The sequence below is a fragment of the Hordeum vulgare genome, chromosome 4H, assembly GCF_904849725.1.
Source record: "Hordeum vulgare subsp. vulgare chromosome 4H, MorexV3_pseudomolecules_assembly, whole genome shotgun sequence".
Lineage (NCBI taxonomy): Eukaryota > Viridiplantae > Streptophyta > Magnoliopsida > Poales > Poaceae > Hordeum > Hordeum vulgare.
This window is the reverse complement of record NC_058521.1, coordinates 242,411,607-242,435,120: the sequence shown is the minus strand read 5'-3', so window position 1 is coordinate 242,435,120 and position 23,514 is coordinate 242,411,607.

Below are 23,514 nucleotides of genomic sequence, written 5' to 3'. Positions count from 1 at the left end.
ATGCGATCATACTAGATACCCATAGCAGCCACGTAAAAGATGCAACAACAAATTAGAGGACGTCTAACTTGTTTTTGCAGGGTATGCTTGTGATATGATATGGACAATGACGTGATGTGATATATTGGATGTATGAGATGGTCATGTTGTAATAGTTAATATCGACTTGCACGTCGATGCTACGACAACCGGCAAGAGCTATAGGGTTGTTTTTAAACTAACGTTTGTGTATGCATATGCATTTAATATATTGCTAGGTCGTAGCTTTAGTAGTAATAGCATAAGATAGCATGAGAACCTCGATGGCGACACGTTGATGGAGATCATGGTGTTGCGCCGGTGACAAGAAGATCATGCCGATGCTTTGGTGATGAAGATCAAGAAGCACAAGGTGATGGCCATATCATGTCACTTATGAATTGCATGTGATGTTAATCCTTTTATGCACCTTATTTTGCTTAGAATGACGGTAGCATTATAAGGTGATCTCTCACTAAAATTTCAAGACAAAATTGTGTTCTCCCCGACTGTGTATCGTTGCTACAATTCATCGTTTCGAGACACCATGTGATGATCGAGTGTGATAGACTCAACGTTCACATACAACGGGTGCAAAACAGTTGCATGCGTGGAACACTCGGGTTAAACTTGACGAGCCTAGCATGTGCAGACATGGCCTCGGCACACATGAGACCGAAAGGTCGAGCATGAATCGTATAGTTGATATGATTAGCATAGAGATGCTTACCACTGAAACTATTCTCAACTCACATGATGATGGAACTTGAGTTAGTGAATTTGGATCATGTACCACTCAAATGACTAGAGAGATGTTCTTTTTGAGTAGGATTTTAGCAAGTAATTTGATTAGTTAAACTCTAATTATCTTGAATATAGTCTAAATCCACTTTGAAATATTTGTGTTGTAGATCAATGGCTCACGCGACAGTCACCCTGAACTTTAATACGTTCCTAGAGAAAGCTAAGTTGAAAGATGATGGAAGCAACATTGTAGACTGGGCTCGTAATCTTAAGTTGCTCCTGCAAGCTAGGAAGAAAGATTATGTCCTTAATGCTGCGCTAGGATATGAACCACCTGCTACGGCTAACCAAGATGTTAAGAACCCTTGGTTAACACGTAAGGAGGACTACTCAGTAGTTCAATGTGCAGTCTTGTATGGCTTAGAGCCGGGACTTCAACGTTGCTTTGAGCGTCATGGAGCATTTGAGATGTTCCACGAGTTGAAGTTTATCTTTCAGAAGAATGCCCGGATCGAGAGGTATGAGACCTCCGATAAATTCTATGCTTGCAAGATGGAGGAGAATTCGTCTGTCAGTGAACATGTGCTCAAAATGTCTGGGTACTCAAACCGTCTAGCTGAGCTGGGATTGAACTCCCACAAGAGGCTATCACTGACATAATTCTTCAATCACTGCCACCAAGCTACAAGAGCTTTGTGTTGAACTATAACATGCAAGGGATGAACAAGTCAACCGGTGAGTTATTCGCGATGCTGAAAGTCGCAGAGTCAGAACTCCGTAAAGAGCATCAAGTGTTGATGGTGAATAAGACCACTAGTTTCAAGAGAAACGGAAAAGGCAAGAAGGGTAACTCCAAGAAGAGCGGCAAACCCGTTGCCAATCCGACGAAGAAACCCAAGGCTGGACCTAAGCCTGAAACAAAATGGTATTATTGCAAGGGACTGGGTCACTGGAAGTGCAACTGCCCCAAGTATGTGGCTGATAAGAAGGTGGCGAAGGAAAAATCAGGTATATTCGACATAGATGTTATTGATGTGTACTTAACCAACTCTCGTAGTAGTGCCTGGGTATTTGATACCAGTTCTGTTGCTCATATTTGCAACTCGAAAGAATTGAGTGGGAGGAAGATTGAAGTTGATGAGGTTGTTGAACCTCTAATCCCTCTGGATGGTGTCGCAGGGCAAGGGGAAACCCTTGTCTTTGCGACGCTGGTTGAGGAGGAAGTTGATGATGATGATCATGGAACTTCGGATCAAGTTCCTATCGGAACTCGCAGGTCGACAAGATCACATACTACTCCTGAGTGGTACGGTAATCCTGTCTTATCAATTATGTTGTTAGACAACAATGAACCTGCGAATTATGAAGAAGCAATGGTGGGCCCGGATTCCAAAAAATGGCTGGAGGCCATGAAGTCCGAGATAGGATCCATGTATGAGAACAAAGTGTGGACTTTGGAAGTACTACCTGAAGGCCGCAAGGCTATTCAGAACAAATAGATCTTTAAGAAGAAGACGAACGCAGACGGTAATGTGACCGTTTATAAAGCTCGACTTGTGGCAAAGGGTTTTTCACAAGTTCAAGCAGTTGACTATGATGAGATGTTCTCACCGGTAGCAATGCTTAAGTCCGTCCGAATCATGTTAGCAATAGCTGCATTTTTCGATTATGAAATCTGGCAGATGGATGTCAAAACATCGTTCCTTAACAGTTTTCTTAAGGAAGATTTGTATATGATGCAACCTGAAGGTTTTGTCGACCCAAAGAATGCTAACAAAGTGTGCAAGCTCCTTCGATCCATTTATGGACTGGTGCAAGCATCTCGGAGTTGGAATACGCGCTTTGATGAGGTGATCAAAGCATTTGGGTTTATACAAGTGGTTGGAGAATCTTGTATTTACAAGAAAGTGAGTGGGAGCTCTGTGGCATTTCTAATATTATATGTGGATGACATATTGCTGATTGGAAACAACGTGGAGCTTTTGGAGAGCATAAAGGATTACTTGAATAAAACTTTCTCTATGAAGGACCTAGGAGAAGCTGCTTACATTCTAGGCATTAAGATCTATAGGGGTAGATCGAGACGCCTGATAGGACTTCCACAAAGCACATACCTTGATAAAGTTTTGAAGAAGTTCAAAATGGATCAGTCCAAGAAAGGGTTCTTGCCAGTATTACAAGGTATAAAATTGAGTAAGACTCAGTGCCCAGCAACTGCGGAAGATAGAGAACAAATGAGTTCCGTCCCCTACGCTTCAGCCGTAGGTTCTATCATGTATGCAATGTTGTGCACTAGACCAGATGTCAGCTTGGCCATAAGTATGGAAGGTAGGTTTCAGAGTAATCCAGGAGTGGATCACTGGACGAGGTCAAGAATATTCCGAAGTACCTGAAAAGGACTAAGGAAATGTTTCTCGTTTATGGAGGTGACAAAGAGCTCGTCGTAAAAGGTTACATCGACGCAAGTTTTGACACCGATCCGGATGACTCTAAGTCGCAAACCGGATACGTATTTATTCTTAATGGGGGTGCAGTAAGCTGGTGCAGTTCCAAGCAGAGCGGCGTAGCAGATTCTACATGTGAAGCGGAGTACATGGCTGCCTCGGAGGCAGCAAAGGAGGGTGTCTGGATGAAGAAGTTCATGACAGATCTTGGAGTTGTGCCGAGCAAACTAAATCCAATAACTCTGTTATGTGACAACACTGCTGCCATTGCCTTAGCAAAGGAACAAAGGTTTCACAAGAAGACCAGACGCATCAAACGATGCTTCAACCTCATCCGCGACTATGTCGAAGGAGAGGACATGAATATTTGCAAAGTGCACATGGATCTGAATGTAGCAGACCCGCTGACTAAACCTCTTCCACGGGCAAATCATGATCAACACGAGAACTGTATGGGTGTTCGATTTATTACAATGTAAATCACATGGCGATGTGAGGACTAGATTATTGACTCTAGTGCAAGTGGAAGAATGTTGGAAATATGCCCTAGAGGCAATGATAAATAGTTATTATTATATTTTCTGTTTAAAGATAATCGTTTATTATCCATGCTATAATTGTACTAAATGAAAACATAGATACATGTGTGGATACATAGACAAAACAATGTTCGTAGCAAGCCTCTACTTGGCTAGCTAGTTGATCAATCATAGTCAAGGTTTTCTCGCTATATACCAGTGTTGTCACTTGATAACTCGATCACGCCATTAGGAGAATCATGTGATGGACTAGACCCAAACTATGAACGTAGCATATTGATCGTGTCGTTTTCTTGCTATTGTTTTCTACGTGTCAAGTATTTATTCCTATGACCATGAGATCATATAACTCACTGGCACCGGAGGAATACCTTGTGTGCATCAAACGTCACAACATAGCTGGGTGGCTATAAAGGTGTTCTACAGGTTTCTCCAAAGGTGTCCGTTGAGTTAGTATGGACCGAGACTGGGATTTGTCACTCCGTGTGACGGAGAGGTATCTCGGGGCCCACTCGGTAATACAACATCACACACAAGCCTTGCAAACAATGTGACTAAATGTAAGTCACGAGATCTTGTATTACGGAACGAGTAAAGACACTTGCCGGTAACGAGATTGAAATAGGTATGCGGATACCGACGATCAAATCTCGGGCAAGTAACATACCAAAGGACACAGGGAATAATATACGGGATTATATGAATCCTTGACACTGAGGTTCAACCGATAAGATCTTCGGACAAATATGTAGGATCCAATATAGGCATCCAGGTCCCACTATTGGATATTGACCGAGGAGTGCCTTGGGGCATGTCTACATAGTTCTCGAACCCGCATGGTCTGCATACTTAAGGTTCGATGATGTTTTAGTATAGTTGAGTTATATGTGTGCTTACCGAATGTTGTTCGGAGTCCCGGATGATATCACAGACGTCACGAGGGTTTTCGGAATGGTCCGGAAATGAAGATTGATATATGGGATGGTTTCATTTGGTCACCGGAAATTTTTGGGTAATTCCAACAGCGTACCTGGAGTGACGAATGGGTTCCGGGAGTTCACCGGGAGGGGCCCACCCACCCGGGAGTGAGCCCAAGGCACTAGGGTGGCGTCACAAGTCCTTAGTGGGCTGGTTGAGTCAGCCCAAGGGGCCCATGGCGCCACATAAAGAAATACCAAAAGAAAAGAAAAAGAAAAGGAAAGAGGGAGGTGAGAAGGAAGAGGAGGACTCCTCCTTCCCCAAACCGAATTAGAGGAGGAGTCCTCCTCCTGTTAGCGCCGGCGCACCCTTGAGGGCCTTGTCCCTCAAGGCTATCCCTCCCCCTCCCTCCTATATATAGTGGTGTTTTAGGGCTGATTTGAGACAACTTTTGCCATGTGCAACTCAACCCTAGACCACATAGTTCTATCTCTAGATCAGATTTCTGGGGAGCTCGGACGGAGCCCTGCAGGAGTAGATCAACACCACCACCGGAGCACCGTAACGCTGCCGGAGAACTCATCTACTTCCCCGTCTTGCTTGCTGGATCAAGAAGGCCAAGATCATCGTCGAGCTATACGTGTGCTGAACGAGGAGGTGCCATCCGTTCGGCGCTAGATCGGAACGGATCGTGGGACAGATTGCGGGACGGTTCGTGGGATGGTTCAAGGGACGTGAAGATGTTCCACTACATCGACCGCGTTTCTTAACGCTTCCTGCTGTGCGATCTACAAGGGTACGTAGATCCAAATATCCTCTCGTAGATGGACATCACTATGATAGGTCGTCGTGTGCATAGGATTTTTTTTGTTTCACATGCAACGTTCCCCAACACTATGTTCAATTCTTATTCAAACCCTTTCAAACTTTACCAGTCTATAGTCTTTCCTATGCTTATAAACCCATACATGTCACCTTGCTCCATCCCTATCCCAATTCATCTCCAGAAGTTCCCCAAGTCTGCACGCAGAAGCTGTAGTTGAATCTACACTTCACAGGAGAGTGAGACTGGTCGAGCCAGTGGTAGATGGTGACTAATTGGAGGCTAGTCGATGCAGTGGACAAGGTTTCCAGGCCTTCCTGGCCTCCTCGTGGCCACAACCATGGTGAGCACGAGGCTAGCATGCGAGAGCGCACGCTCTACGCAGCAGCAGCGTCAGATCGACGTCCCCCAGTAGTCTCTCGCTGCCCCCCATTGTCCTTGGTGTCGACGATGTCCCTGGCAGCCGCGTGACGCCTCTCAAAGCCTCTCGGTCATTGGAGATGGCTGCGGCAGCTCCCATCCAAGCTCCTCCACGGACCGAACAGTCGGCTCCGGCCACTGTTGTCGTCCACGAGCTCTTAATGGCCCAGGATGCATCCCATCGACTCTCTGCCCTCCTCCATCACCTCAAAGTGCTCCGCGACGGCCAGCTCACCTCCCTAGCTCCAGTAGCCGTGCTTATCCTCGCTGCTTTAGGAGAGATCAGCCGAGCTCGTCGCCGGCCTATATAAAGGCTGGCCCGACCTCTTCAAGCTCGCCAACCATCTCCAGCCATCTCCAATCGGCCTCCCGAGGAGCGAGCCACGGCCAAGAGGCCCTCTAGCCTCGAGCCTCACCGGATCGCTGCCGCTTGCAGCCTCCCGTCGCCTGCATCAACCCCTCTCCCCAAAGCCCAACTGACCCCGCCCTTGAGCTCAGGGCATCCCCGTGGGGCTCATCGACCCCTTGCCCAAGCCAATCATCGCTGGAATCATCATCTCCGACGACCACCCGAAGCCGTCGCCGCCGGAGAGGAAGGGGACGACACCGTCCGGACATCTCTCAACACACTGTGGGTACGTGCGTGCTCGTTGCAGACCAGCCGATCCATTCCCCTATCTCCGGGCATCGCCGTCGTCTCTATCGCCAGAGACCATCGTCGGAGAGCTGCCTCGCCTCTATCTCCTCCCCTCTTTCTCTCTTTTAAACTCAAGGCGCACCTGACAGCGGCTCAGCCCCGCGTGCTTGAAGCGGTAAGTGGAGACACCCGTCCACTTTACGCCCTCGACGTGGCCCTGTTAGGATTTAGTTTGTTTCATTTATTTTTCAGATTTGACCAGTAACTTTGAGCCTTTATAACTTTTTATTCCTAAGTCCAAATCAATTGATTCTTTTTGCATTGAGTTGGTACTAATCCCCTCTAATTTCTGATAAATTTTGGTATATTTCCCATACTCACAGAATTTCTGGTTAATAAAAAGGTATTATGTGACATTCTCTTTTCTTTGTCAATTTCAAATTATTTCAGAGGGAAACTTTGGTGAAGACGAGGAGTGTTTGAACAATCCCACTGATCAAGGCAATCCATAATACCCATGTGATGTAGTACTTTCATAGCATAGCATATTTTCATGCATTATCCCCATTTATATGCTATCAAATAAATGCATAATAAATCAATTAATATAAATAATTGCTCACTGTTATAAATCACTATATTTGCAATAACTTAGTGGTTGATCTAGAGTCACCTGTCCGGGCTTAGTCGTGCAAGCACATTTTGCCGGTATGGGGCGGCTGTGACTTGAGCTGATCGCATGACCTTTCCCCGGTACCTCCAAAGAGGGAGGGTTATGCACGCGTGCTACACTGATCAGGTAGGCGGTGATAATCCTGTGAGCCGAGTTGAGTTGTTTGAGCCCGTCCCCGGTTGGGATAGTTTAGTTTGGCCACGACGGTGGCAGGTGTCATGAGGACACAGGGCCACCCAGGGCAGGACTCCAGGGGAGGATGATTGCGAGTGGTATGATGGGAAAGTCACGGGTCAGACAGGTTTCGTTGGAGAAATGCTGGTCCACCCGAATGGGATCACGAGGTCCATGCTCCATGATGTGAGTAAAGTGTGCAACCACTACAGAGTGTCAAACCTATTCGAGTAGCCGAGTCCATGGTATTGGACAACCCAACCATACCTTAGTAGATGGTCAACCATATTCACGTTAGTAATGATGGAAGAACTCTTCAAAGGATTATAGATGTTCGATGAATATTCTCGGTGTCGTGAGATAACCCAGGCATGAGTAAGTGGTTAATTGGTACAATCAGTGATCTTGCTTAAAATCTTAATATATTAGTTTCCATGCTATTGTTTGCTGCATTGCTTGGTTGTTGTGGGCTTGCGAGTACATTCCAAGTACTCACTTGGCGTATGATGCCAGATGCAGAAGAAGCCGAGGATGGAGGTCCTGATGGTCCGTACTAGGAAGTGTCCACAGGATGTAGCTTCCAGGAAGACCACCCAAGATATACCTGCAGCTACTAAGAGCAAAAGCGCTGCATCCAGTGCCCATGCCGCAGAAGAGGAAGAAGATGAGAATGCTCAAGTTCTCAGGAAGCTCAGACAATTCCTTCCACTCCACAGTGATGCTCATCCTGTAGCTAAAGATATGAAGAAGAGGAAGGTTGTTGGACTAAGAAAGTGGAGAGTTATTGATCCATATGTTGTCAGAAGAAGAACTATTGTTGATCCAAGGTTTCACACCAAGGAACAACAAGATTTTTATGAGACTGTCTTGTATGACAAGAGTCCCGTTGTCAGTGATATGAGGTATGTCGACTGGGAATACATCAAGGAAAAGGAGAATTTATTTCCACATGTTCAAGAGAACTTCACGCTAGTTGACCCCATGGGAAGGAGATGACCCCATGGAGATATGTGGGGCCAGTCTAGATCCCGCCAGGAGTAACGACCGCCAACCGGTGTGTCCGGGGCATTTCAAGAAGCCCCCTCAGGAGATCCCAGTTCCTCCCAAGAAGAAGTTCATGGCTGATGCCATGAAGTCTGCTCCAAAACCTGCTGCTAAAGCAAAGAAGGCTGTAGCTTCCAGGAAGACCACCCAAGATATACATGCATCTGCTAAGAGCAAAAGCCCTGCATCCAGTGCCCATGCCGCAGAAGAGGAAGAAGATGAGAATGCTCAAGTTCTCAGGAAGCTCAGACCATTCCTTCCACTCCACAATGATGCTCATCATGTAGTTGAAGATATGAAGAAGAGGAAGGCTGCTGGACTAAGAAAGTGGAGAGTTATTGATCCATATGCTGTCAGAAGAAAACTATAGTTGATCCAAGGTTTCACACCAAGGAACAACAAGATTTTTATGAGGCTGTCTTGTATGACAAGAGTCCTGTTGTCAGTGATATGAGGTATGTCGACTGGGCATACATCAAGGAAAATGAGAATTTATTTCCACATGTTCAAGAGAACTTCACGCTAGTTGACCCCATGGGAAGGAGATGACCCCATGGAATGATGATCTTATCATGCAATTCTATACAAATGTTCATTTCTATGGAGATTACTCTTTAGTCCGGATGACTGATGGTAACAAGTATGAAGTCACAATTGCTGAATGGGCTTCTATCATTGGTGTCCCCAAGCAGGAAGTATCAGATGTAGTTGTGTATGCAGAAGCAAAGCATAATCATAACTCCATGGCCAATATGTACAAGACCATTCCACATAAGTACTTGGCCAGTCACCAGTTTGGTTCAATATATTTTCTGCAAGCTGGCATTCCTATGTAACATCCCAATTTTCCTAAATTCGGATGTTAATAGATCATTCATATGCATCTCATATTTTTTATGCACTATTTTGTTCTTCCGAAAATTCTATTCACTATGCAACTGCGGGCAATTTATTGGAGTGGAGATAATGTGACTTCTCCCCCGTCAAATAAAAGTGCATAATGTTTAGAATATTATTTGGGGTTATCCGATTTGGTTTTGCAAGTTTTTATAATGCCCGAAATTATTTTTAGTTAAGTTTTTAAATTCTATTTGTCTGGCCTATTGCATTAAAACTATTTTTAAAATTTGCGTTTGGTGGAACTAGGTTTCCTTTAGTATTTATTAGGATATTTATTTTATACTTATATATATATATACCTATATTAGATTTTAATATATGTATCTATATATATCTATAATTATATATTACTATATGCGTTTGGTTTTAATATACATATGTATGTATTTTTGTATACGTATATCATTACTATTTTCTCTGTTTGTTTTTCTTTAAAAAAAATATATATATTACTATTTTAGTGTAAACATATATATTAGTGTATATATATTCTGTTTTTCTAAATATTTTACTATACGTTTTCTGGTATTTTATTTCACTAGAAAATATAAATATATATATTATTATATTATTTTTTTTGTGGTTGTTTTGCTTTTTGATATTAAAAAAAAAACAAAACCACCAGGGGCCAGCCCACCAGCACCGAGCTGGCAGGCCAGCTCCCCAGCCACACACCGAGCAAGGGCACGCATCGCCCAGGACCGAAGCTAGCCAGCCCGTTGACCGAGTCAACTGACAAGGGCCAAGCCAAGGCACCAACACGAACCAGCTCCAGGGAACCGAGCCAGCCAGCTCCTGTTGCCGCGAGCGGCCAGGACTCCCAGCGACCGAGCGCCCTGTGCCTCGCGTCCAGCGCCCCGCGCCCGTGATCCATCACTGAGCCGGACTCCTATCGGCCATCGCCCGAGCGCGCGTTATTTCTCCTGCCCGAGCCAGCATCGTTCAAGGAGTCTTTGTCCCATCGCTAGGGTAATATCTCCACGAGACCGAGAACCCCATCTCGCTGAGGAACTCACTGCACCGACGCCGGAGCCATCATCGCCGGAGCACCCTGCAGCAGCACGTCGCCCACGTCCGAGTTCGTCCGTGTTCGTCGGAGTTCGCGGAGCCGCCGTCGCCGGAGTCCGTTCGACCGCCACTGGAGCATCATCGGAGGCACCACACCGAGACGGTTCCGTTTTTCCCCGCTGTTCGTGGTGAGAACGCACGCACGAGCGGATTCATCAAACCCCGATGAACAGCTTCAGGACGAAATTCAATCTGTTTTTAATCTGTTTTAGCTCTGTCAGATTCTCGGTATAATTTTGAAACGCGTTTATCTTTTTACTCGTAACTCCGATTCAGGAAATTCTTTTTCCCGTGATCTCGCATTAATGAGTAGAACATGTTAGAACCAGTAGTTTTCAGTTTTACAAAAAATTATTTTTTTATTAAAACAGATTATTTTCAACCTACTGGAGGCCATATTTTGCAAACCGTAAATCTGATTTAGTTGATTCTTTTTGCGTTGTCATCATATCAGCATGTAGATGATTTTATACCTGCTGCCATTCTATTTATGCTTTGGTTTTAAAACAAGTTGTTTTATTGCCGATTGTTTTATTTGGTGTTATGTGATTGTGGTGATTGATTGGTGTGATTGTTTGCAACGTGTAGATTGTGTGGAGTGCAACGCAAAATATTGTCAGGAGTGTGACCTTCTGAATCAGAATCAAGGCAAGTTACATGTTGATCATCCTTTACCTATTATTTTTCCACGCATGTAGTATTATACCACCCTATGAAAATTATGCATGTATAGGAATATTATCATTGCTATGCTATTAAGCTATATCCCCTCGTCATTGAAGATCGTGGTATTTGTAGTTTTGCTATGCTATGTAGGCGGGGATTGGTTCCTGTATTCATTGAGATTATGTGAGGATTACTACAAAATAAATTGAGTAGTAAATCAGGATATAATACACCTCTGGGCGGATATGGTATTGCTGGGTGGTTTCAAGAACATCATGGTTTCTACCCTCTGAATGTAAGTGGATGCCGCCCAGGTTGAAAAAGATCAAACAGACTTAGTGACTAGTAGCTTCCTTGTGCGACCACTGGCCAATATGGGCTCTGGCTTAGTTGATCAGTCGTGGAAACCTTACCCGGATGTGCCAGCTGATGTAGCTATGATAGGTGGGATGGGCCTCCTGTGGGACTAGGTGACTGCTTCTGAAAGACTTCGTCTCAATCTTCGGGTTGAGTCCAGTGGGTACAACATACTAACCTCTGCAGAGTGTATAAACTAATCATGATTAGCCGTGTCCACGGTTATGGACAATTTTGAGCAGCTAGGCCATTACAGTTGTTGGATGATCTTGACAGATGACACACTTAATAAAACTTGATGGGAAACTTAATGATGGTAATAGGTTGGAGTTGGAGATGCCAACTCAACCATATGTGAGTTATTGTAGCAAACAAATCAAAACTTGACTATTAGGTAGCTATGAGGATAAAATCAGCTTTCTGCAAAATAACCATCAGCCTTTCTCTTGTTATACTATGCATATACATGTAGGTCTGTTATATTTTTTCCTGTGTAACTTGCCAATACATTCAAAGTATTGACCTATATGGCTGCAACGTATCATGTTGCAGGATATTCAGACGAGGAGTAAGGTACCGTTAGGGTCGCGAGTCTTCACTCAACATCGCCAGTTGGCTATGATGGGACTCATCGTTATTATTCTGCTACTTTTCGCTGTTTATTAGAATAAAGCTAGCTAAGTGCTATGCAGATTGTTATATTTTATAAATTCTAGATCATACGTTATTATAAATGATGCACTTGCTATTCTGGTTTTCATCTATACTGTGTGTGCTAGCGAGTCGATCCAGGGACTAGCACAGTAAAGCACAGAGACTCAAATCCTTCGAGGTTTGGTCGTTACAGATGGTATTAGAGCAATGCGTTGACTATAGGTCGTGACCCTTGAAAATGGATTAGAAAAGCCATAGGAGTCTAAATTTATTCTATACACTTTGTCTACATCTTACTCTTTCATTAGACAACCACTCTAGTATCTTGACCAGCTAAGTAGGAACTAGTGCTGAGACCACCACTCATCTTGTTTTAATTGCGCTATTAACGTGTTAGCGTATCTGTTTATGCCCGCTTTGTGGCATGACAATACTAGGTTGCTTGCTTGATTGTTATTTTGCTTGTTTGTTAAACTAGGATCTTGTCGAGATTATTCGACTATATATATAGATATGTTTGATTATTGTTATGCTTGTTTGTGTTATTGCTATGGTGTTTTGTTGCCTCATATATATTACCTTGATCATACTATGCATATGGGTAGAATATCTATATTCCTCTAGACCTATTCTATCTATTACTCATCTATTCTTGCCAACCAAAACCCTTAGTATGCCTATTAGAGTGAGTTCCCCAGGAGCTGAGAAGATAGTAGGTGTTGGTTGTCATCAGTTAAACTTGTCTATTGGGAAGCATGAGTTCCCTACATATTTGATCATATTGAAGTCACAAGGTCTGGATATTATTTTGGGTATGGACTGGCTACAATTGTATGAAGGAGTTGTCGATTGTGCTAGTCGATCTATTTCTCTCAGTGCACCAGGAGGGAAGAGAATCAAATATGTATGTAAGTATCAGCATAAGAGGATGCAGGTGAACTCTCTTAAGGGGGTAGCCTGAAAGAGGTGCCAGTTGTGAAGGATTATCCAGATGTGATTCACATATCCCAGGTGAAGAAGTGTCATGCCGAGATGGCAGATGTTCCTTTGAGAGATACAGTGCCACTTGAGGTAATTCAGTTGGAGACTCACTTGACGTATGAGGAGAAGCCTGTTAAGATCCTGGAGACAGCAGAGAGAGTTACTCGCACCAAGACAATCAGATTATGCAAAGTTCACTGGGATCATCATACCGAAGAAGAGGCTACTTGAGAACGAGAGGAGGATCTCAAGCAGGAGCATCCACACCTATTTGTTGACCAACCCGAATCTCGAGGGCGAGATTCATCTTAAGGGGGGTAGGTTTGTAACATCCCAATTTTCCTAAATTCGGATGTTAATAGATCATTCATATGCATCTCATATTTTTATGCACTATTTTGTTCTTCCGAAAATTCTATTCACTATGCAACTGCGGGCAATTTATTGGAGTGGAGATAATGTGACTTCTCCCCTATCAAATAAAAGTGCATAATGTTTAGAATATTATTTGGGGTTATCCGATTTGGTTTTGCAAGTTTTTATAATGCCCGAAATTATTTTTAGTTAAGTTTTTAAATTCTATTTGTGTGGCCTATTGCATTAAAACTATTTTTAAAATTTGCGTTAGGTGGAACTAGGTTTCCTTTAGTATTTATTAGGATATTTATTTTATACTTATATATATATACCTATATTAGATTTTAATATATGTATCTATATATATCTATAATTATATATTACTATATGCGTTGGTTTTAATATACATATGTATGTATTTTTGTATACGTATATCATTACTATTTTCTCTGTTTGTTTTTCTTTAAAATATATATATATATATATTACTATTTTAGTGTAAACATATATATTAGTGTATATATATTCTGTTTTTCTAAATATTTTACTATACGTTTTCTGGTATTTTATTTCACTAGAAAATATAAATATAAATATTATTATATTTTTTTGTGTGGTTGTTTTGCTTTTTGATATTAAAAAAAAAACAAAACCACCAGGGGCCAGCCCACCAGCACCGAGCTGGCAGGCCAGCTCCCCAGCCACGCACCGAGCAAGGGCACGCATCGCCCAGGACCGAAGCTAGCCAGCCCGTTGACCGAGTCAACTGGCAAGGGCCAAGCCAAGGCACCAACACGAACCAGCTCCAGGGAACCGAGCCAGCCAGCTCCTGTTGCCGCGAGCGGCCAGGACTCCCAGCGACCGAGCGCCCTGTGCCTCGCGTCCAGCGCCCCGCGCCCGTGATCCATCACCGAGCCGGACTCCTATCAGCCATCGCCCGAGCGCGCGTTATTTCTCCTGCCCGAGCCAGCATCTTTCAAGGAGTCTTTTTCCCATCGCTAGGGTAATATCTCCACGAGACCGAGAACCCCATCTCGCTGAGGAACTCACCGCACCGACGTCGGAGCCGTCATCGCCGGAGCACCCTGCAGCAGCACGCCGCCCACGTTCGAGTTCGTCCGTGTTCGTCGGAGTTCGCGGAGCCGCCGTCGCCGGAGTCCGTTCGACCGCCACCGGAGCATCATCGGAGGCACCACACCGAGACGGTTCCGTTTTTCCCCGCTGTTCGTGGTGAGAACGCACGCACGAGCGGATTCATCAAACCCCGATGAACAGCTTCAGGACGAAATTCAATCTGTTTTTAATCTGTTTTAGCTCTGTCAGATTCTCGGTATAATTTTGAAACGCGTTTATCTTTTTACTCGTAACTCCGATTCAGGAAATTCTTTTTCCCGTGATCTCGTATTAATGAGTAGAACAGGTTAGAACCAGTAGTTTTCAGTTTTACAAAAAATTATTTTTTTGTTAAAACAGATTATTTTAAACCTACCGGAGGCCATATTTTGCAAACCGTAAATCTGATTTAGTTGATTCTTTTTGCGTTGTCATCATATCAGCATGTAGATGATTTTATACCTGCTGCCATTCTATTTATGCTTTGGTTTTAAAACAAGTTGTTTTATTGCCTATGGTTTTATTTGGTGTTATGTGATTGTGGTGATTGATTGGTGTGATTGTTTGCAACGTGTAGATTGTGCGGAGTGCGACGCAAACTATTGTCAGGAGTGTGACCTTCTGAATCAGAATCAAGGCAAGTTACATGTTGATCATCCTTTACCTATTATTTTTCCACGCATGTAGTATTATACCACCCTATGAAAATTATGCATGTATAGGAATATTATCATTGCTATGCTATTAAGCTATATCCCCTCGTCATTGAAGATCGTGGTATTTGTAGTTTTGCTATGCTATGTAGACGGGGATTGGTTCCTGTATTCATTGAGATTATGTGAGGATTACTACAAAATAAATTGAGTAGTAAATCAGGATATAATACACCTCTGGGCGGATATGGTATTGCTGGGTGGTTTCAAGAACATCATGGTTTCTACCCTCTGAATGTAAGTGGATGCCGCCCAGGTTGAAAAAGATCAAACAGACTTAGTGACTAGTAGCTTCCTTGTGCGACCACTGGCCAATATGGGCTCTGGCTTAGTTGATCAGTCGTGGAAACCTTACCCGGATGTGCCAGCTGATGTAGCTATGATAGGTGGGATGGGCCTCCTGTGGGACTAGGTGACTGCTTCTGAAAGACTTCGTCTCAATCTTCGGGTTGAGTCCAGTGGGTACATCATACTAACCTCTCCAGAGTATATAAACTAATCATGATTAGCCGTGTCCCCGGTTATGGACAATTTTGAGTAGCTAGGCCATTACAGTTGTTGGATGATCTTGACAGATGACACACTTAATTAAACTTGATGGGAAACTTAATGATGGTAATAGGTTGGAGTTGGAGATGCCAACTCAACCATATGTGAGTTATTGTAGCAAACAAATCAAAACTTGACTATTAGGTAGCTATGAGGATAAAATCAGCTTTCTGCAAAATAACCATCAGCCTTTCTCTTGTTATACTATGCATATACATGTAGGTCTGTTATATTTTTTCCTGTGTAACTTGCCAATACATTCAAAGTATTGACCTATATGGCTGCAACGTATCATGTTGCAGGATATTCAGACGAGGAGTAAGGTATCGTTAGGGTCGCGAGTCTTCACTCAGCATCGCCAGTGGGCTATGATGGGACTCATCGTTATTATTCTGCTACTTTCCGCTGTTTATTAGAATAAAGCTAGCTAAGTGCTATGTAGATTGTTATATTTTATAAATTCTAGATCATACGTTATTATAAATGATGCACTTGCTATTCTGGTTTTCATCTATACTGTGTGTGCTAGCGAGTCGATCCAGGGACTAGCACCGTAAAGCACAGAGACTCAAATCCTTCGAGGTTTGGTCGTTACATCCTGTGACAAACACTATACTGCGATACACCCTCATGCCTAAGTTAGGAGATGAGAAAATGATTAGAGGATATTCTATCAACCTCCTACACCTACTTGATACCCATACCAGATTTAAAGTGATGGATTTAATAGTTGAGACTACCCGAAGGACTGCTGCGGATCAGCAGAGATCATGTGGATATGCACCTTACATTCATATGCTCATCAAAGCGAAGCTAGGCAAGCATGCATATCAACTTGATCGTCCCCATCTACCTCTTCAGCCTAAATTTGAAGATAATGAGGTTGTGACTAATGACAATGATCCCAACTCAACTACAGCAAGAATGGCAGCAGAGGCTGAAGCTTCTAGAAATAGGTCACCTTCAGTTCCACAACCTAGAACTCAAGCTAAGAAAATGGCATTTCTAGTGAGCAACGTTCAAGGCATGGAGAATAACATCCAAGAGATCATGCAAAATTAGAAGATTCTTGAGAGAGTTGGGGAGACAAAATTCCGCAACAAGGATATGAAGGTAACTGATTGACCACCATTGCCATAGAACTTCAACAGAAAGTGGACTCTATGGAGATTCCACGCTGAGAGGATGAAGATGAAGATGATGATGATGACGAGGAGGAGTCTCCTCCTCCCACTACCACTACGTTCAGCACCATGCCTAGGTCAGTTGTTGTTCCTGCTCAGGCGACAAGACGGACATCTTCAGCACAAGCTTCAACACCTTCCGCACCAGCTCCAGCTGAAGCTCCTTCAGCATCAAGTCCTCGAGCTCTAGGACATTTAGCAAAAGCCTTCGCCGACGCTGTTCTATCGACTCCATCATCAACTGACGAGGGAGACAAGTAGTTCTATACTTTTGAACTTTTTGGTAACTTGTTGCCAAAAGGGGGAAATGAATAGATCGTAGACTTCCTCTGAGACAGAGATTTTCATTTTATTGAGAGATCTTTTGACTTTATTGGCTCTAGTTTGGTTTTTAAAACTTTGGGTTTTGGATGATTTTATCCATCTTTGTTATTGATCATACGCTTTAACCTCTGTGATGCTACGGTATCATCTTTTAGCTATCCTTGTGATGATCACTCACTTATATTGTTGGTGTCATGTGCATTGCTATTATTTTTTACGCACCACCAATATGTATGTCACATGGAAGAGTAACCCATGATCCTAATCGATAATGCATTTGCATTCAATCACAAACTTTAAATAATGCACAAATTTAGGGGGAGCTCTTGCTTTTCACATACTTCTCAAAGCGTCGATGCTAATCATTGATTATATCTTTTGTCGAAGCTTTGATCTATATGTTGTCATACATTACCAAAAAGGGGGAGATTGAAAGGACAATTGCTCCCTAGGGTGGTTTTGATAATTGATCAAAACATATGCATCATTAGACTAATGTGTTTTCCAAGTATATTTCAGAAAAGTTCAAAAGATTCTCCCTGGATGCAAGAAAGGAATAATATTGGATGAAGCTTCAAGCTAGAAAACTCTTCATTTTATATTTGTGAGAAATCACTTTTGAGTCCATAGGAAATCCAATACTATTAAAAGGGGGTGAGGTAGTAAAATGAATAGATTGCTCAAATTGTCAAAGTTAGCCACCAAAACACTCAGTCATTTTTCCCACATATCAACTATGTCAAGTTCCACATTCACAAATTCGGTGTCACCAACATTTCCACGTCGGACCCAGCGAATTTGAACCTCAGACAGAACTCTAGACATTTCCACCAAATTGGTGCAACCGAAACTAAATCGGTGCTACCGAGTTCAGTGTGACCAACATTCTATTGCCAAGATACATAAAATCAGAATTTCTAAGTTTGAGTATCGGTGCCACCAAGTTTGGTCATCTGATCATTAGTCACCTTTTTGGTGCCACCAAGTTTTGTATATAGATCTCACCGAGATTCAAAAGTTCACACTTTCAGTACTAGTCGGTACCATCGAGTTGTCCACTTTGGTGTCAACGAGTTTGCACCTTTGTGTGTAACGTTGGATTTTGGCTGCTGCCTATATATACCACTTCACCCACCTCTCATTCGTGGGAGAAGCACTCAGAACACACACTTCATTTCCCAATCCATTTTCTGAGCGAGACCACCTACTCATGTGTTGAGACCAAGATATCCCAATCCAATCATTTGAAACTTGATCTCTAGCCTCCCCAAATTGCTTTCCACCAAATAAACCTCTCCTACCCGTTCATATTCTATGAGAGAGTGATTTCTCTTGAGGAGACTATCTTTAGAAGCACAAGAGCAAGGAGTTCATTGATCCACCCCATCTATTACGTTTTGGAGGGTGGTGCCTCCCGGTTGGTTAGGTGTCGCTTGGGAGCCTCCTACTTTGTGTTGTGGAGTTGAAACAAGATGTTTGTAAGGGAAGGAGATCGCCTACTTCGTGAACATCTACCGTGAGTAAGGCTAGTTCTCTGTGGACATAAGCCGTGGTGGGATAGACAAGGCCGCTTCTTTGTGAACCCTCACTGGTTGAGCCCTTCATGAACTCTCGCAGTTTTTACCCTCCGTGGGTTGAAGTCTCCACTAACATGGACGTACGATTGTGCCACCTATCAGAACCATGCCAAAAATCATCGTGCCAACCTCATGCGTTTGATCTCCCTACCTTACTCCTCTACTTTACACTTTCATGTTTACTTTCCGCTGCTATATTGTTAGTACTGCATGTGTAGGGTGTACTTGACTTGTTATAACTGTCGTAGCTGCCTCTCAAGTAAAATTGGGAAAAGGAAAAAAATTATCTTGTCAAGTAGTCTAATCACCCCCCTCTAGACATACTTTCAATTCTACATCAGCCCATCTTATAGTGTTGCTAGTTGCACATGAAAATTGCTTCCCATGTGACGACATGGATTCCTTGATATATAACAATATTATTTCTATTAATTTAATGCACATATAATTTTGGTAAAAATTGGAACTCTTGGTCTGTTAGCTTGGTGTTTTGTTCCACTTTTGCCACCTTAGATACTTGTGTACTGGTGTTATGTTCCGTATTTAGCTCTCCTAACATGTTAGGGATTGTTACGGGGACCCCCTTGATTTTTGTTTTGGGATAAAACTCTTCCGGCAAGGCCCAACATTGGTACAATATTTTCTCAACACAATAATACCATTAACACACAGGGAGTTAGTGCTACCCGTGAATTAATTTAACATAATACAGGGGGCAGTGCTGATGGTGTTGGTCCCAAATGGTTAGACTGCGGGGCCACCACAGGGAAACTCGAGGTTTGGTTTTACTCGTAGGCTTTCCCATCCATTAGTGCCTGGAGAAAGAGATATGCGCGGCTCCTTTTGTGATTTGGCCTTTCGAGTGGTCCCGCTTGATTTGTTTTACCCTTTTCGAACGTATTGTGCACTCGGATATCGAGGATACCTCGGGCTATCTCGAGGTTGAGGACTAGTTTGTGATGGACTAGTTGGAGCACCCGTGCAGGGTTATATCTTTCGAAAATCCATGCGCATGGTTATATGGCACCATGAAAAATTTGTGTAACACCCGATCATAAGAAACTTAAAGTAAATTCAATTAAATGTGCCAACTATGTGTGTAACCTTGACTGTCTCTACTCGCAAGTTCTGCATCCGAGAGAGGAGACGATGGGGTTATGTTTGACTCGTAAGTAGGTGTTCAGGTTCATTTCTTGATCATTATTAATTCACGACCATTTAGGCGTAGATTAGCCGCCACTTATTCTTGTACTCGTAAGTTAGCTACTCAAATAAGTGCTTAATTGCTTACTGCAGCCTCACCACTTAACCATACCTCACCCATTAAGCTTTGCTAGTCTTATACCTTTGGAAATTAGATTGCTGAGTCCATGTGGCTCACAGATAACTACAATAAAAATTGCAGGTACAACTAAAGTGCTACTTTGGCGTGAGCGCAATGATTGTTCTATTTGCAGTTTGTTCTTCTTCATCATCAATCAAGGATGGGTTCCAGGCCGGCAGCCTGGGATAACAAGGATGGATGTTGGTTATCGTACGTAGTCGAACCCAGCCCTTCGAATTGTTGGTTGAATGTATGTTTGTATTGAGCTGAAGATCATTAGCTTGTCAAGAGTGTAAGGCAATTTCATATACTCATATCTTCTTTACATGTACTTGTAATGATATCCATTCTTGCGAAACGACGAGATGATCTTCTTTCCCTATCAAAGACCCTCGTGCTAAAATAAGGATAGGATTGCATCTTGTTGTTACACCCTCGATGCTCACATGTCCCTTCTGAGCTTCCTTGATGTCTGATACATCCCAAACGTATCTATAATTTCTGCTTGTTCCATGATCTTTTGGGTTACATTGTTATATGTTTTGCTACACTTTTATATCATTTTAGACATATTTGGACTAACCTACTAACTCAGTGCACCCAGTGCCAGTTTTTGTGTGCTGATGTATTTTTTGCAGGGGTTTTACCCAATTTTCCGAAGCCCCAAAAATCCCGAGAAAAATATATAAAAACCAGCGTACCGGAAGCTTCCAGATCACCGAAGATGGGCCAGAGGGGGTCCAGGGGTTGTCCAGGCGACCTCCTAGTGAGGCGTACCCCTGGCCGCACCACTAAGCCGCCTGGGCGGGCCCCGGCTCCTCTGGTGCCCTACTTTGGCTCCTATTTTTACCCCCATGGAGAAAACGCTGATGCCAGAAACCTTTTATCCAGAAGCAATTCCGATCTCTGCCGCCATCGCCAAAAAGTTTCGGGGGACCAGAATTCCTGTTCCGGCACCCTGTCGGGACAAGGAAGTGCCCCCGGATTCATCTCCATCGACATTGCTTCCTCCCTCCATGAAGGGGGAGTAGTTCCTCCTCGGGGCTGAGGTCTTCTACATTAGCTATGTGGTTAATTCTCTCTCTCATGATGTGATCTTGATTGTGATCATGGGCTATGTTAATCTAGGATGATCCCATGATGTTTCCCCTTCCTCTATGTATTGGATGGATGTACTCACTTGATCTTATCTACTAAAATCCCCGAGACCATGGTGACAACGGTCTATTGGACATGGATTAGAAGAATATTTTCATGAGTAATTTCCTCTTATGTGAATTGATTGAAGATTGAGAGTCTCTTGGTGCTTGTCTTTGACTATCCTTGAGATATGTTGTGGTGATTGTGGTGCTCTCTTTGGATGGCCGCGGTGACATTGGGAAATCCATAGATGAGAACTACGAACTCTGAGGTGTGCTTTTGTAGCCCTACATAATTCTCGTACTCTCTTGATGAGAAAGGAATGATCTCCGAGTACGTCTCCATTGCATGTTTTAGTGGAAATATCATGTGATTAGACTATTTTAATGTTGTTGGGAGTTGCCACTAGTGAAAGTATGAAGCCTGGGACCTGTTTCTCACCATTGTTACACTGTTTATGCTCACTTTGTTCACTTGCTACGTTGCTGCCATTTTTATTTCAGATTTATATTACCTTGCTTTGCCACACCTATCACCTATATTTTACCATCTCTTCACCGAACTAGTGCACCTATACAACTAACAATTGTATTAGGTGTGTTGGGGACATAAGAGACTTCTCATATCTTAATTGCAGGGTTTCTGGAGAGAGACCATCTTCAACCTCTACTTCCCTGAGTTCAATAAACCTTAGGTCATCCACTCGAGGGAAATTGTTGCTGTTCTACAAACCTCTACGCTTCGAGGCCGAACATAGTCTACAAGAATAGAAGCGTGAGTAGACATCAAGTTATTTCTGGCGCCGTTGCCGGGGAGGTGAGTGCTTGAAGGTATATCTTTAGATCTTGCATTTAAATCTTTTCGTTTCTTGTTTTCACTAGTTAGGCTTATGGAAAACTTTTCTCTTAGTTCGCTGCTTGGGGAAGGCCGCTTTACCACACCCGTGGTAGAGAAGTCTCCTCCACCTACTGAATGTATCCCATCGAAATACCACTTGGGGTAATTGAAATAATTAGGAAGGATTGTATGATGGAACAGTCCATCCTAGTGATCATTTTTTGAAACTTACAGAACTTTGTGAGTTGTTTAAGATTTCAGGTTTGACAAGAGATGGAGTCATGAGGAAATTATTTGCCAAGTCACTGAAAGGAAAAGCATTGGAATGGTATAGGCTACTAGATGATTCTCACCTACGGGATTGGGAAGAGATCCAGTCTCTCTTTTATTCCAAGTTTTATCATCTTCATGAAGTCCATGAGAATAGGAATTATGTTTATAATTTCTATCCTTATGACGGAGAGAGCATATCTCAAGCTTGGGGGAGACTGAAAACTTTAATGCTAAAATGTCGTAACCATGGGCTCCCCAAAGATATGATTATTACTAATTTCTATGCTAGGCTCTCTCGATAGGATAAAGACTTTCTCGATGCTTCCTCTATGGGTTCCTCCACAAACGAAAGGATTGTTGCTAAATGGGAACTCCTTGAAAGAATTCAACGCAATACTGGAGATTGGGAGATCAACAAAGGTAAAGAGTTAGGTATAAACTATGAGTATGATTGCATTAACACCTTTGTTGAAACTGCAAGTTTTAATAAGTTTAGTGCTAAGTTTGGGCTTGATCCTCAACTCCTTGTTGATTTTCTCAAATGTTTTGCTTCACATCTTAATATGCCTAAAGAGAATTGGATCAAGCATCATGAACCTTTTAAAGATATTTGCAAAGAAGATGCAATTGTTAATGATGATTGCAACATGCATGATCCAATTCCTGAAAATGAACTTTTATATAAGCATGTTAATTTTTGTGGAGTGGATAGACCTTGTTAAAGGCCTATGATTGAAGAAGAGAAGTATTGTAAGCAACATAAGTATGAAAGAACAATCAGTTGGGTTAGAGTTTTAAATGAAATTGCTAGAGAATTGTGTGACCTTTATCCTTTTACTTGTGAACTTTGTGGTATAGAGGGTCACTTTAATTTTCAATGCATGAACTTTCAAAGCATAAATGTTAACCAGTTGTGTGATAACATGATCACTTCTGATCTTTATGATGAACTTATGTTATTTTTGATGTGTGAAGAGTTATCAGAAAAAACTTCTTGGCTAGATGATAATGCCTTAGGAATAAACAACACTTTGCAAAAATGCCATCTCTATTGTGTTGTTAA